The sequence below is a fragment of the Tauraco erythrolophus genome, chromosome 1 (genome assembly GCF_009769465.1).
Source record: "Tauraco erythrolophus isolate bTauEry1 chromosome 1, bTauEry1.pri, whole genome shotgun sequence".
In the NCBI taxonomy this organism is placed as follows: Eukaryota; Metazoa; Chordata; class Aves; order Musophagiformes; family Musophagidae; genus Tauraco; species Tauraco erythrolophus.
The window spans coordinates 80,972,750-80,984,940 of NC_141465.1; positions in this window are offsets into that span (position 1 = coordinate 80,972,750).

Consider the following 12,191-nt stretch of genomic DNA (forward strand, 5'->3'; position numbering starts at 1 on the left):
TTGGTTATACACAATTTAATTTATTTTGGGTTTTGTTTGTTTTAAGGACAATTTTAAATATAATATATAGAAATATGTACTTTATGATTATTTGATTAGTTTTATATCTGCACAATTCTGCTATTCTATTTATTTCTATACTTACTACAGTATACTGGGATGAAGATGTAATCTATTGTCCTTCATAATGACAGATTAATTTATTCTTCAATGTTGCCTATGCACCTGAGGACTTCTAGACTCAGACCAATTGGCTAGCCATCCTCAGTGATGCTTTCTTCAGTAAGAATGGACCTTGTTCTCAAAAACTCTGAGGTCAACTTTATGGAGTAATTTTGATTTTCATTTTAGTGACCATAACATTACATTGCTGCCCTTTAAAATTCAATTTTTATCAATTTCTAGCAGATTTTGAGAAGACCTTATGAAAAATACTCATATTGCTATGACATCGTTCTTAAAATACATATTTTAATAAAGCAAAGAAGAAAAATTTTCTTCTAGTTTTGTCTGATAATTTTGATACATTTATTATTTACCTTTTAATAATGAAATTTATTTCAAAATCTTTTGACATCTTACCACTGGATGCCTACCGACTGTGTATTTGGTATTTTCCTTTTACAATTGCTACTTCTTTGACATGATAAGGAGAGTGAGGTTCAAATTGCTTACTCCTGTCTGCTTTGAAAGAAGGGATTCCAAATTTCCTATAGTCCTGATGGGACTGGCAAGAGCTATGGAACTTAAGTGATGAGCGAATCATAGATAGGAAGATCAAGTCTGTCATTTAGTTATAATTCTGGTGTAGCTATGTACCAGGACTGTGTCTCCGTGCACGTGCAATGCTCTTGTCCTTAGTTCCTAGAGTGGTCCAGGACCTCTCCAGACAGTCATCTGTTAGCAGACTGGGTTGAAAGAAGAGACTATCTTGAAACTACATGACTGACTGGACCTTCACAATTAAGTATGTGATGGATTGTTACAGGATCTCCCTAGAGGAAATATTGAATGGTTCTAAAAATCCTCCCATCCCCACCCAGTCTCCAACTGCTAATGCATCTGGTCCAATCTATGTGCTTAGATTGATTGATTATCTTTCTGTGTAGAGTATCTCAAAGACTCTTCTAGGTTGTTCCTGATGCAGAGTGAGCAGATTGGATATATAAAAAAAGATATTTTAAAATAATCAATAGAAACTGTTTCTGCAGAAATGCTCAGTAAGACAGTCATTTGTACATAGTTATCATGTTTACGAGAGCTTTTGTAGACAACAAGTACATATCAATAGCAATTAATTGCATGTACGTGGCTGGACACACAGGTCGACAGACTAGCTGGATTGTAAGAACTGAGAGGAAGAGCAGTAAAGGAATCAGGTGAAGTAACCACTGCAAGGACCCTTGCAGATCCTGTTGCCAACAGACAGCAACTGACTGTCCTGTTAGGGAGATTTGATTGAGTGTTACTCTGTTCCAGGATTCAGAAAAATTGAAGCTGGTTTAACAAGCGCTCAGCTGTTGAGTATCCTTGTAATAGGACCATTAGCCATCAGCCCATTAGCTATCCCAGAATTTTTGTTTCCAGGCAGCTTTTGCTAAAAACTGTGAAAGTTTTCAAGTAAAACTCATTTTAATTTAGAGTAAATATTCTACCACTTCTGAGGAAATAGCAATTTCTTTAGGACTGAATATAGATAGTTATGCTATTTTGTGTATACAGTGTCCATTACGCTTAAATGAACAAGTCATATATGCTTTCTTTTGATTTCTTTCCCTCCCATTGAAGCTTCTCTTCTCTGTAATGAAGATTAAATCAGATTTTTCTCTTCTGTTAATGAAATACTGAAAACAATCAGAACAAGTCAAGTCAAGGTGTGACATATCTCAACAAACAAAAATGACAGTCATGGAGGACATAATCAGCAAGTTAGAGCAAATCATTGTTCATTTCCTCATAGACACAAAAATACAGTCCATTGGGTGTTAGAAATATTCGTAGTCATAGAATAATAAGATGGTTTGGGCTGGAAGGGACCTTAAAAACCATCTAGTTCCAACCCCACTGTCATGGGCAGTAACACCTTCTGCTACACCAGGTTGCTCAAAGACTCATTCAACCTGGCCTTGAACACTTCCAGATATGGAGCATCTACAACTTCTCTGGGCAACCTGTTCCAGTGCCTCACCACCCTCTGAGTGAAGAATTTCTTCCTTAGATCTAACTGAAATCTACCCTCTTTCAGTTTAAAGCCATTATCCTTTGTCCTATCACTACATGCCCTTGCAAAATGTCCCTCTCCAGATTTTTTGTAGACCCCCTTTAAGTACTGAAAGGCTGCTAGAAGGTCTCCCCAGAGCTTTCTCTTTTCCAGACTGAACAACCTCAACTCTCCCAGCCTGCCTTCAGAGGAGAGGTGCTCCGGCCCTCAGATCATCTTTGTAGCCCTCCTCTGGACTCTGGAGTAGACGAGAAGAATCACCTCCCTCAACCTGCTGGCCACGTTTCATTTGATGCAGCCCAGGAGATGGTTGGCTTTCTGGGCTGCGAGTGCACATTGTTGGCTCATGTTCAGCTTTTCATCCACTGATGATACCCTGACTGTGTGCAGGACCTTGCCTTGGCCTTGTTGAACTTAATGAGGTTTGCGCAGGCCCATCTCTCAAGCCTGGCAAGGTCCTTCTTGATGACGTTCCTTCTTCCAGAGTTTCAACCGGACTACACAGCTTGGTGTCATAGGCAAACTTGATGAGGCTGCACTCAATCCCACTGTCAGTATTGCTAACAAAGATATTAAATAACGCTGGTCCCAGTTCTGACCATTCCATTCCATTCCATTCCATTCCATTCCATTCCATTCCATTCCATTCCATTCCATTCCATTCCATTCCATATGCAGACAGAGCCTGAAAGAATTCTATAACAAAACTTAATGTTTTCTGTCTTGTGTACAGTTTGTTTTCACCATCAATCTAATGATGTAGCACACTAATACATCATCACAGTGACAGAATTATGATGATATACTACCCTAATGCATCATCAGAATAACTGTGATAAGAGCTGTCACTCTGGTGATACATTAATCTGGTCCATCATAAAATAAACATGTATTCCAGACAGATGTAGTATAGATATCACTAAATTTTTGTTGTCATTGCTTATTTATTCATTCACTTTCATAGAGGACAATATCAAAAGTAGAATGCTTTTTAAACTACATTAGGTAAAAAAAACATAAAATAATGTTAAATAAAGCAAGGAATGTTTGAGTATATATAATAAATGAGGAAATGGGAGCTGAACCACTAACTATAAAACTTCAAAATAGTACATGCTACTATATCTCATTAAAACAAATCTAGAACTATCACAAATTTATTCAAGTGTTTTCAAGTGTTTCTCCATAAGTAATTCTTTGATACCCAAACTCACACTTGTGATAACTTAATTTGCTTATATTAATATACATTTTAAAACGCAATAATCCAAAGCACATATAATTGTCAATGTATTAAAATAAGGAAGGTCTCCTAGGTAAAAAATATATCTTCATATGTATCTGAAAAGTCTTTCATATTCCAGTGTTATATATTATTATAAACACTAGTGTTTCTGAAAGGGTAAATAATCTAAAGTATGCCTGAATTTGACTTTATGAGCTCAAAGTGAAAATATTAATCCATACTTCTGACACTAAATTGCCTTATTCCAGTATCATTGGACCCTACATGGAATAGTAGGAGTGAATGATAATCTGTGGACTCACTGTGCTCAGCAGCCTGTGAGTGATGTTGGGAATGCAAGCTTCTGGTAGGTAGCAAGTTTCTCTAGAGAAATTGTCTGGATAGCAAATGGGTGATTCGGTGCCTTTCAGTAAGGAATTTTCAATTACTAATACTTTATGCATTTTTATGGTGGCAATGGTTCTAATGTGAGTGAGTGGTTGGATCAACTTTGCGTGGTCAGTTTCCATCAGTTTCTGCTGGATCCAATCCATTATTCACATGCTCTTCGTTCTTCACCCTCAAAGGATCATACCTGTTATGCAGGGACACTTTAGAGGAAAGGGATAGGTTCTTCCTTCTGCCCTGAGCAGGGACAAAGGTCCAATCTCCTTCATCTCATGAGTTACTTGTGTCAGCCAGCTTAGGTTGAATTCAGGCTTACCTTCTCCTTGTGCAGCTTTGAGGCTCGGCTGTCACTCAAGCTGAAACTGTAAGCAATACCATGTATCTCCCAATCACGTTCCTGGATACTGCACTGCCTGTTGAGCTTCTCTTGTAACATGGCTACTCCTTTTAAGAGTTCTTCCAGCTGGGCACACTTTACATAATGTCCTATTAAATTGCCTTGGGATAATCTTAGTTTAAGAAGATCAAAATCACGTAGAAATGTAGTTTTTGTTCTGCTGACTAGAATTTCTATATTTTTTTAAACTTTCTGATAAGCTTTTATGCTGACTTGGGTATTTCTACTTGGTATTTTTCACATTCAGCATTCTTTGAGATCTTAAGTCATGAATTGAATAAATTTTAGCAAGCATCAATCTGTCACTCTGCTGGCAATTAATTAATAGCCAGACAGAAACCTTGGAGCACTACATATTTAGTTTATTGATTTTTGTACAATAATGTATGTTATAGCTCACTATACAGACTTTCAGTTGTCAGACACAGAAACTATATAAACTGCTGACAAGTCTGCTTTTTATATTAAAGAAAACTGTCTAGAAAGAACGAAGAGGATTTGAGGAAAAAAAAACCAACGTTAAAAGAATCCAGTATCACATGTCACTTTATTTTAATACAGTTTAAATATCAGCATCAACATCCCTTTGTTTAATGTGGGAGGTAGAAAAGCTTTCTCTTTCGTTTTACCAGTGCCTACTAATTTAAAATGAAGTCCTACAATATAAAGAAGATTGTAACGTTTATAAGATCAGCAGAGATAATAATTTTACTACAGATAAATTTATCCATATCTTGCCTGAGGTAGCTACTCAGTTTTCAACAGGTGATATTCACCTACCTGGATTCATTACCAGCAATTTCACAGTTCTTGAGTTACTGAGACCATTGTAATTCCAAGATACCAGTGCATGTAAAAGAAAAAATGACGTGAAATAACAGTAAATAGAGCAGTAAACAGAGGATAAGAAGAAAACAACAACAACAACAAAAAATTCTTGTATTTTAACTAAGATTCAAATCACATCTTTGAGTCAAATCAAAAGGATTAAATGGGGGAGGACAAGTTGTACTGAGTGAGGGTGGTGAGATGTTGGCAGCAGAGAGCTGTAGAGGTGGTCTTTATGAGAAGAGGCCGTGAGCTGCCCTGCATCAGACACAATCAGTTCCAGTCAGCTCCAACCAACTCACCACAGGGCACAGCTGAGTCCCTCAGCCAAGGTGGCAGCGCCTCTGGGAAAACATATTTATGAAAGAGCAAAATGCTGCATGGCAATGTGAGGAGTGAGGCAAAAAACCTGTGAGAAACAGCCCTGTGAACACCAAGATGAGAGAAGGAGAGGGAGGAGGTGCACCAGGCAGAGATTAACCTGTAGCCTGTGGAGGACCCACGGTGCAGCAGGTATTTCCCTGCAGGCTATGGAGAGGACCACAACAGACCAGATATCCACACTTCAGTCCATGGAAAGGAGCCCATTCTGGAGCAGGCTCCTGGCAGGAACTCTGTCCCATGGAAAGGAGCCCATGTAAAACTAGATTTTCTAGTAGGAACTGTAGCCCATGGAGGACCTATACTGGAGCAGTCTGTTCTTGAAGGACAGCAGCGCATGGAGAGGACTCACGCTGGAGTACGGTAAAAGTGTGAAGAGGAAGGAGTGGCAGAGAGGAACTGCTATAAAGAGATTCTGTGTGAGCCAAAGCATGGGAGGACCTGTTGCCACATACCTCATGAAGAGCTCAGGCTTCCTGCCCTGCCAATGGAAAAGACAGATCTGTGGAGAGTTCAAGGAAGTTGAGCTAGAAGTTATTTAAAGATATCCAGAGAACTGAAAGCATCTATCCTCCCATGCTCCCCTGGAAGTTTGAAGATGGAGACGCCTGGGGAAACTGATGCAAATAGATACACGATATACACTTTCTTATGGAATGTCTTATAGATTTATGAACTGACCAAGGAAATCTCAGATCCAAGTGAGACAGCTTAAACTGAAAGATATCAAAACTAATGTCTTTCCTTTACAGTAGATTGATGCACACTGAGTTCTTCAGCCTATCTTGTTTCTTGTTCAGAAAGTTCAGTGCTTTCCTGAATCGCAGCACAGCCCACATCATTCCCTCTGGTTGCTTTTGGGGCTTGACTTCAGCACTGCTCCTTACCAAAGGCAGACGTGGTTCTGTAGACATCTCCAAGAGTCTATGCAGACAGCCAGCTTCCTGCTTGCTACATCTCAGACCTGCTATTCCATGAACTTCTCCCTGCTGAACAGGTACAATTGCTTGAATGAAGAAACAATCTCTTCCTTCTAAACATTTCCAGCAAATTTAATTTGCCACAAATTGGATAGGGCAAATGTCCTCCTAGACAGTGCTTTCAAACACTTGAAGTACACTTGAGCTTCATGTAAGTTGTGAATGAACAAATTAAAGGGGCATAAACTCCTCACAGTCATTTGATGGAAACAACCAAGCTTCTAACTTCATAATGTAGACAATATAACTGGAAAATAATAAATTCCAAAGATGCATACCCCTTGCGCAGGCAAGATTCCAGGACAGGCTTAAACCTAAGTGAGAACTCAAGCTGAAAGTAGTCTTTCATTTGCGCTTTACTGATAGTGTATTTCTGTTCTGTTTGTTCATTTACTAAATCCTGGACAGGCTTTGTCAATATAGTTGTTATTTCATGGCCCCAAACTCTAGGTTTCATCAACAAAGTTCCACCAAACCCTGGAGATTTCTCATGAGTTACATTAGCTTATAATATGTAACTTGTGTGCAGAGATGTGAAAGGTGGACATGAGAGTTGGTGTTTAAAAAAAACATAAAAAAGAAAGATTGATTAATAATGTGTGAGAGATCTATGCCTTCACAGTTTCTATGGGGGTGGGCAATCTTCCTAAATACCTATGTGTCCCGTATGGCAATGGACATTACCTGTGCTGCTGATCTCCCACAAGAGCACCTCAGCCCTTCCTTATTGTCCATGAAGTTCCCTGTGTGGTTGTCAGAATCACAAGACAATCTTCTGTGGCAGGATACTAACCTGTTTTTCCTGTAAATTCCGCTACAATCCCAATGTGGGGAAACAACTGAGATCTCCAGTCTCATCCAAAGATGACAAAGATTTTGCACAATATACGTGGTGTCTTACTTATTACAGCACCTTTGCAAAAGTAAAATATATTTATCCTTTCCTCTAGAATGGTATAAACCACAGTTTTCATTTGTTGTTCTAGTCATCCAGACTAAAGAGATACACCCCAGCCCTCCAGATAAAGCCTGCCTCCCTGTTCATCCAGGAATGCAATGGTGATGAGTCAAAAAAAGACATCCGTCTAACTTATGCAGCAGAATGGAAAGGAGCTTCAGATCTCTACAGTCTCTGGTTTTATTCAAAGTGTGGCTTTCTGATCAAGAACAAGTAGAACTTCACTGTACTCTAAAAACTCAATAAAGCAATATCAACAAGGCTTATTTTATATGAAGCCTGAAAGATTATGTACCGTAGTGAAAGCTTAAAGTGACCATTTTTAATAACAAAGCCTATTCCTAATTTTACATATGTCAAATTAAACAGAAATTTTTAAACTATTGATAATGTTAAAGAAAGTGCTTTTTGTGGATTGAGGAATTTCTTGACAAATACACACAGTAGAAGCATTTAACTTTAAATGAACTACAACATTGCTATGGACTGAAAAATACAGTGATACTACTTGACTACCTCCATGAAGGACAAAAGCTTCAGTAAATCAGATCATACCGTGTATTTCTGAAGTTAGTACATACATTATTAGGCAATTCTATTTTGTGCTATCAGAGTCCATTAAAAACTGAGTTCCCTTTTTGCAGATGAAAAAATCCTGATATTTTAAAATTTATAAAATTGAGATTCTTTTTTCAAATGCTGAAATTTTCAGTGGTATGTGAAACTCCAATATGCAACTGTTTGGAAATAAATAGTTAACTATTACTTTTAAAAAATTTCAAGCAATTCAGTCTATTTTCTGCTTAGTTTTTATATTTCCTCATGAAGTTAACACCTGAGTATCTCTTTTAGTCTTTCATTTGTACACAAAATGATTTTTTTATTATTATTTTTGTTGAAGTTTTGTTTTTTTTAAAAAAAATGTTGAAAAAAAATACCAATGATCTTCACTAAAATTGATAAAGAAATTCATTCTTAACCTAAGGGAACTTACAACGCAGTTGTATTCCAATTCCTACAAGCAAGCTGTAGAAACAGTTTTTATTTTATCCTGTTCATCACCAGGGCTTCTTAGTGACTCCACTGTGGCATATATGGTAATACAAATTTACAAAATATTTATAAGGTGGCTCCTATTGGAGGCTTTCTGGTTGTGGGAAAATGACTGAAATTGGAGGGGAATGGGAGAATATTGTTCCCCAGAATTCAGCTAATATTAGAGCAGCTCTGACATGAAGCACAGCTGCTGCTCTCAGGAACAAACAAGGCCTCAATAGCCTTGAAATGGGGAGGAGAGTGATACGAAGGTATCATGGCTCATCCCTGTTATCGGGGACAAGAAACAACAGACAAGGCCCACGCAATACCCTTGAAATGGGGAGTAGAGTGGTACGGAGGTATCACGGCTCATCCCTGTTATCAGGGATGAGAGGCGCCTGGTAAAGATAACCATAAAAATGCTGTTGAGGAAAGTGAATCACAACCGCTGCCTCAGCAGCGATGGCGAAATTGTGTCCTTCAGCTACTAAGTCACACCTCCACCCGCCTCCGAGCTGCGACCACCCCTCAAACGAGCAATTTACACCAATCCTAATTCGTGAACACCCCTCACGAGAGAAATTTACACCAATCCTAATAAAAGTTATGTATGACTAGAGTCACTCGAGCTCCACCTAAAAGATATGAAAAAAGTATAAAATAGCGGCAAACAAAGGGGATGTTAGGGAGAAGCCCCCCCATCGGAACGTCTGGGATCAGTCGACGGGCTGAACCTCTCTTCTCCCCCCCATAGGGACGCCTATTGGGTAAGAACTCTGTGTCATGTGCACTTACTTAATTACTTACTAACATCTTGCTAGCTATTTAGTATTATCACTGATCAGTAGTTGTTTTATATTATCACTGCAGTATTTCAATTAAAGTTGTTTTTGTAGTCAGTCACTATCACCGGCTATCCTCGAACCTGTATTCTGTCACAAATAAAATACATATGCATGTTTCCGGAAACTTTTGAATTATTATAAGGAGCTGGCCCATAGTATTACTAGTGACGATCCCTTAATAAGTGGGCGAATCACCCTCCGACTTACTGAGCTGCCAAGAGAGGGCAGGGGGAGTCGGGCCCAAGGGTCTCGCCTAACTTGGGAGCTGGTATACTGGCCAAATTACCTCCTGTTTGTCTATTAGTGAGGGATCCCACAATAAGTCAGACGAATCACCCTCCGACCTGCTGAGCTGCCAAGAGAGGGCAGGGGGAGTCGGACCCAAGGGTCTCGCCTGACTTGGGAGCTGATAGACTGGTCGTTTTGACCTCAAAACGTGACACTGGTATTGTAAAGTACTTTAATTTCTAGATTAGATAATATGATGAACAACTCTCCAGCAGTTTGTGCTGTTGAAACAGCTCACAGAGGCTATTTATAAAACCAGAAAGAGTGGTTTATGTAAAACAATACATTTTCCTTCTTTTCCATTCAGCTGGTTATTTCCATATATAACTTTTGACCTGTACTTTTCTTTTAGATCATGTTGCAGTGTTTGTATTATAGCTAAGTAGAGCACGTGAATACACAAAGAGCACAAATATATACATATATATGTTTGTGGGTTTGTGTGTGCACAAAATAAAGTTGTAGTAGTGTGATGAACGATTGAAAGAGAAATCACTCTCTTTGGTTATAATTGCTAGATATCTGACAATTAAGTTATTATTCTTACTAACTTTTACAAGTTACTTGAATTACTGTTGAAGAAATCTACTAGTGATAAACCCAAAACTTTGTTTCTCAAATATCGAGTAGATTTACTTGTGTCGAGGAGTACTTCCAATATGCCTTACAGTTAGCCTTGTAGTCAATTTTGCAGATATTTTGGAACTCTGCAACTCACAATGTATTCACAAGATCTGCATAAGATTTGAAATGCCTTTCAGAGACAACTACATATGTTAGTTGAATAAGGATTTCTGAGATCAAAAGTTTTCTATGTGGTTTGAATATGATTCCTCTTCCATGTCTGTGAGTCATAGAATCATAGAATCATAGAATCATTAGGGCTGGAAGGGACCTTCAAAGGTCATCTAGTCCAACCCCCCTGCAAGGAACAGGGATATCTCCAACTAGATCAGGTTGCTCAGGGCCTCATCCAACCGGGCCTTGAACGTCTCCAGGGATGGAGCATCCACCACCTCTCTGGGCAACCTGTTCCAGTGTTCTACAACTCTCATGGTAAAAAATGTTTTCCTAATATCCAACCTGAATCTACCTCCCTCTATTTTAAAACCATTACCCCTTGTCCTATCACAACTGGCCCTCCTGAACAGCCTCTCCCCATCTTTCTTGTAGGCCCCCTTGAGGTACTGGAAGACCGCTATAAGGTCAGTTCAAACATATGGATGTGGAAGTACATAAAATGCATATGACACTATATGAATAATTACACAATCAGACACACTGCCATCTTGCTATATATTGAGGTTTTTTAGTTTGTTCAAACAATTGTTCAAATATTCCACAGAAGTATTGCATAGATTAGAAAATACCTTATTACATTATTGTGACAAAAGTAGACAAAATGTATGGCCAATGCCTAATGGATACATTTATATGCTGATTTTGTGCATTTGTGTCATGAAATTTATATATTTTTCAGTTCAACTTTTTTCTCCTTCACTTCTTATCTGCAGCTTAGAGCAAATGGATCTAAGTGTAGTTGTGCTTTGAGGGTGCTTGGGGTGTGTTTTTTTGGTGTAGAACTATATCAAAATGGTTCTCAAACAGTGTATGTCTTTATAGGCCTGACGTTAGCAGATCTTAGTTTGCTCAGTCATGTTTCTGATTCTTCATGACATTAATGTTCAACTGTGCTTAAACTTCTGAAGACCAGGAAATGAAGAATTAAAGAAGTAGAAATTAAAATTATGAAAAATTACCAAACACACACACCTCAGATCTCTAAAATTTGATTTCATCCCCCTCAACTTTACATTACCTGTGAAGATATTTTAAGGAATGAGCATTGTGAAAATAGAGAGAAAGGAAATATATGCAATGGAAGCTAGCAATATGACTCAAAATTTTAATAGGGAAGAACAAGATAATTGTGATAGAAAAGGTTTAAAAACACATTGCTCAAGCTATCTGGGTGCCTATTCAAATAATCGATGCAATATAACTTAGTCTAAAATGTACATTTGCTCAGATGAATTATGCTGTGTTGAATTAGTCTAAAATGAGGTAAAATTGAATTCTCCCAAGCAGCTTGGCTTAGCTATTAAGTACCTAGCCCCAGAAAATTGTTCTAATATGGTCACCATGGCTTCATGGGCTGCCATTATTGGAATAAGATAGATGTCTCAGAGAAGTTATGCATAGAGCTTCTCCCCTTATGTTGACATATCTGATTTTTTTTGTTGTTGGTTTAGGAAAATGGCTGTATAAAGAGTTCACCTCTATGAGGAATGTAAATGCCAGTACAGTTTTTTGAGAAAGCAACTGGTTACAGACAGGCAAAAAAAATTTCAAGCAGAAATGTTTCAAACTTCTGTCTCTAATAATTTTGGCCTTCTGAATCAGGGCTCTATCCACATAACATTCAAAGCACTGAATACTTTCATGAGGAGAGACATTAAAAGACCATGGGAAATTTTTCCGAAGTCTGCTAATAGGTCCATCTTGTTCATAATTGTCTATTGAACATTTAAACTGAGAACAAGGAGCCTGGATTATAGGCCCTGCTCTTTCTTAGGGCTTTAAATTTCCATTTTACTATTTTTAAACAATTACAATCTATAG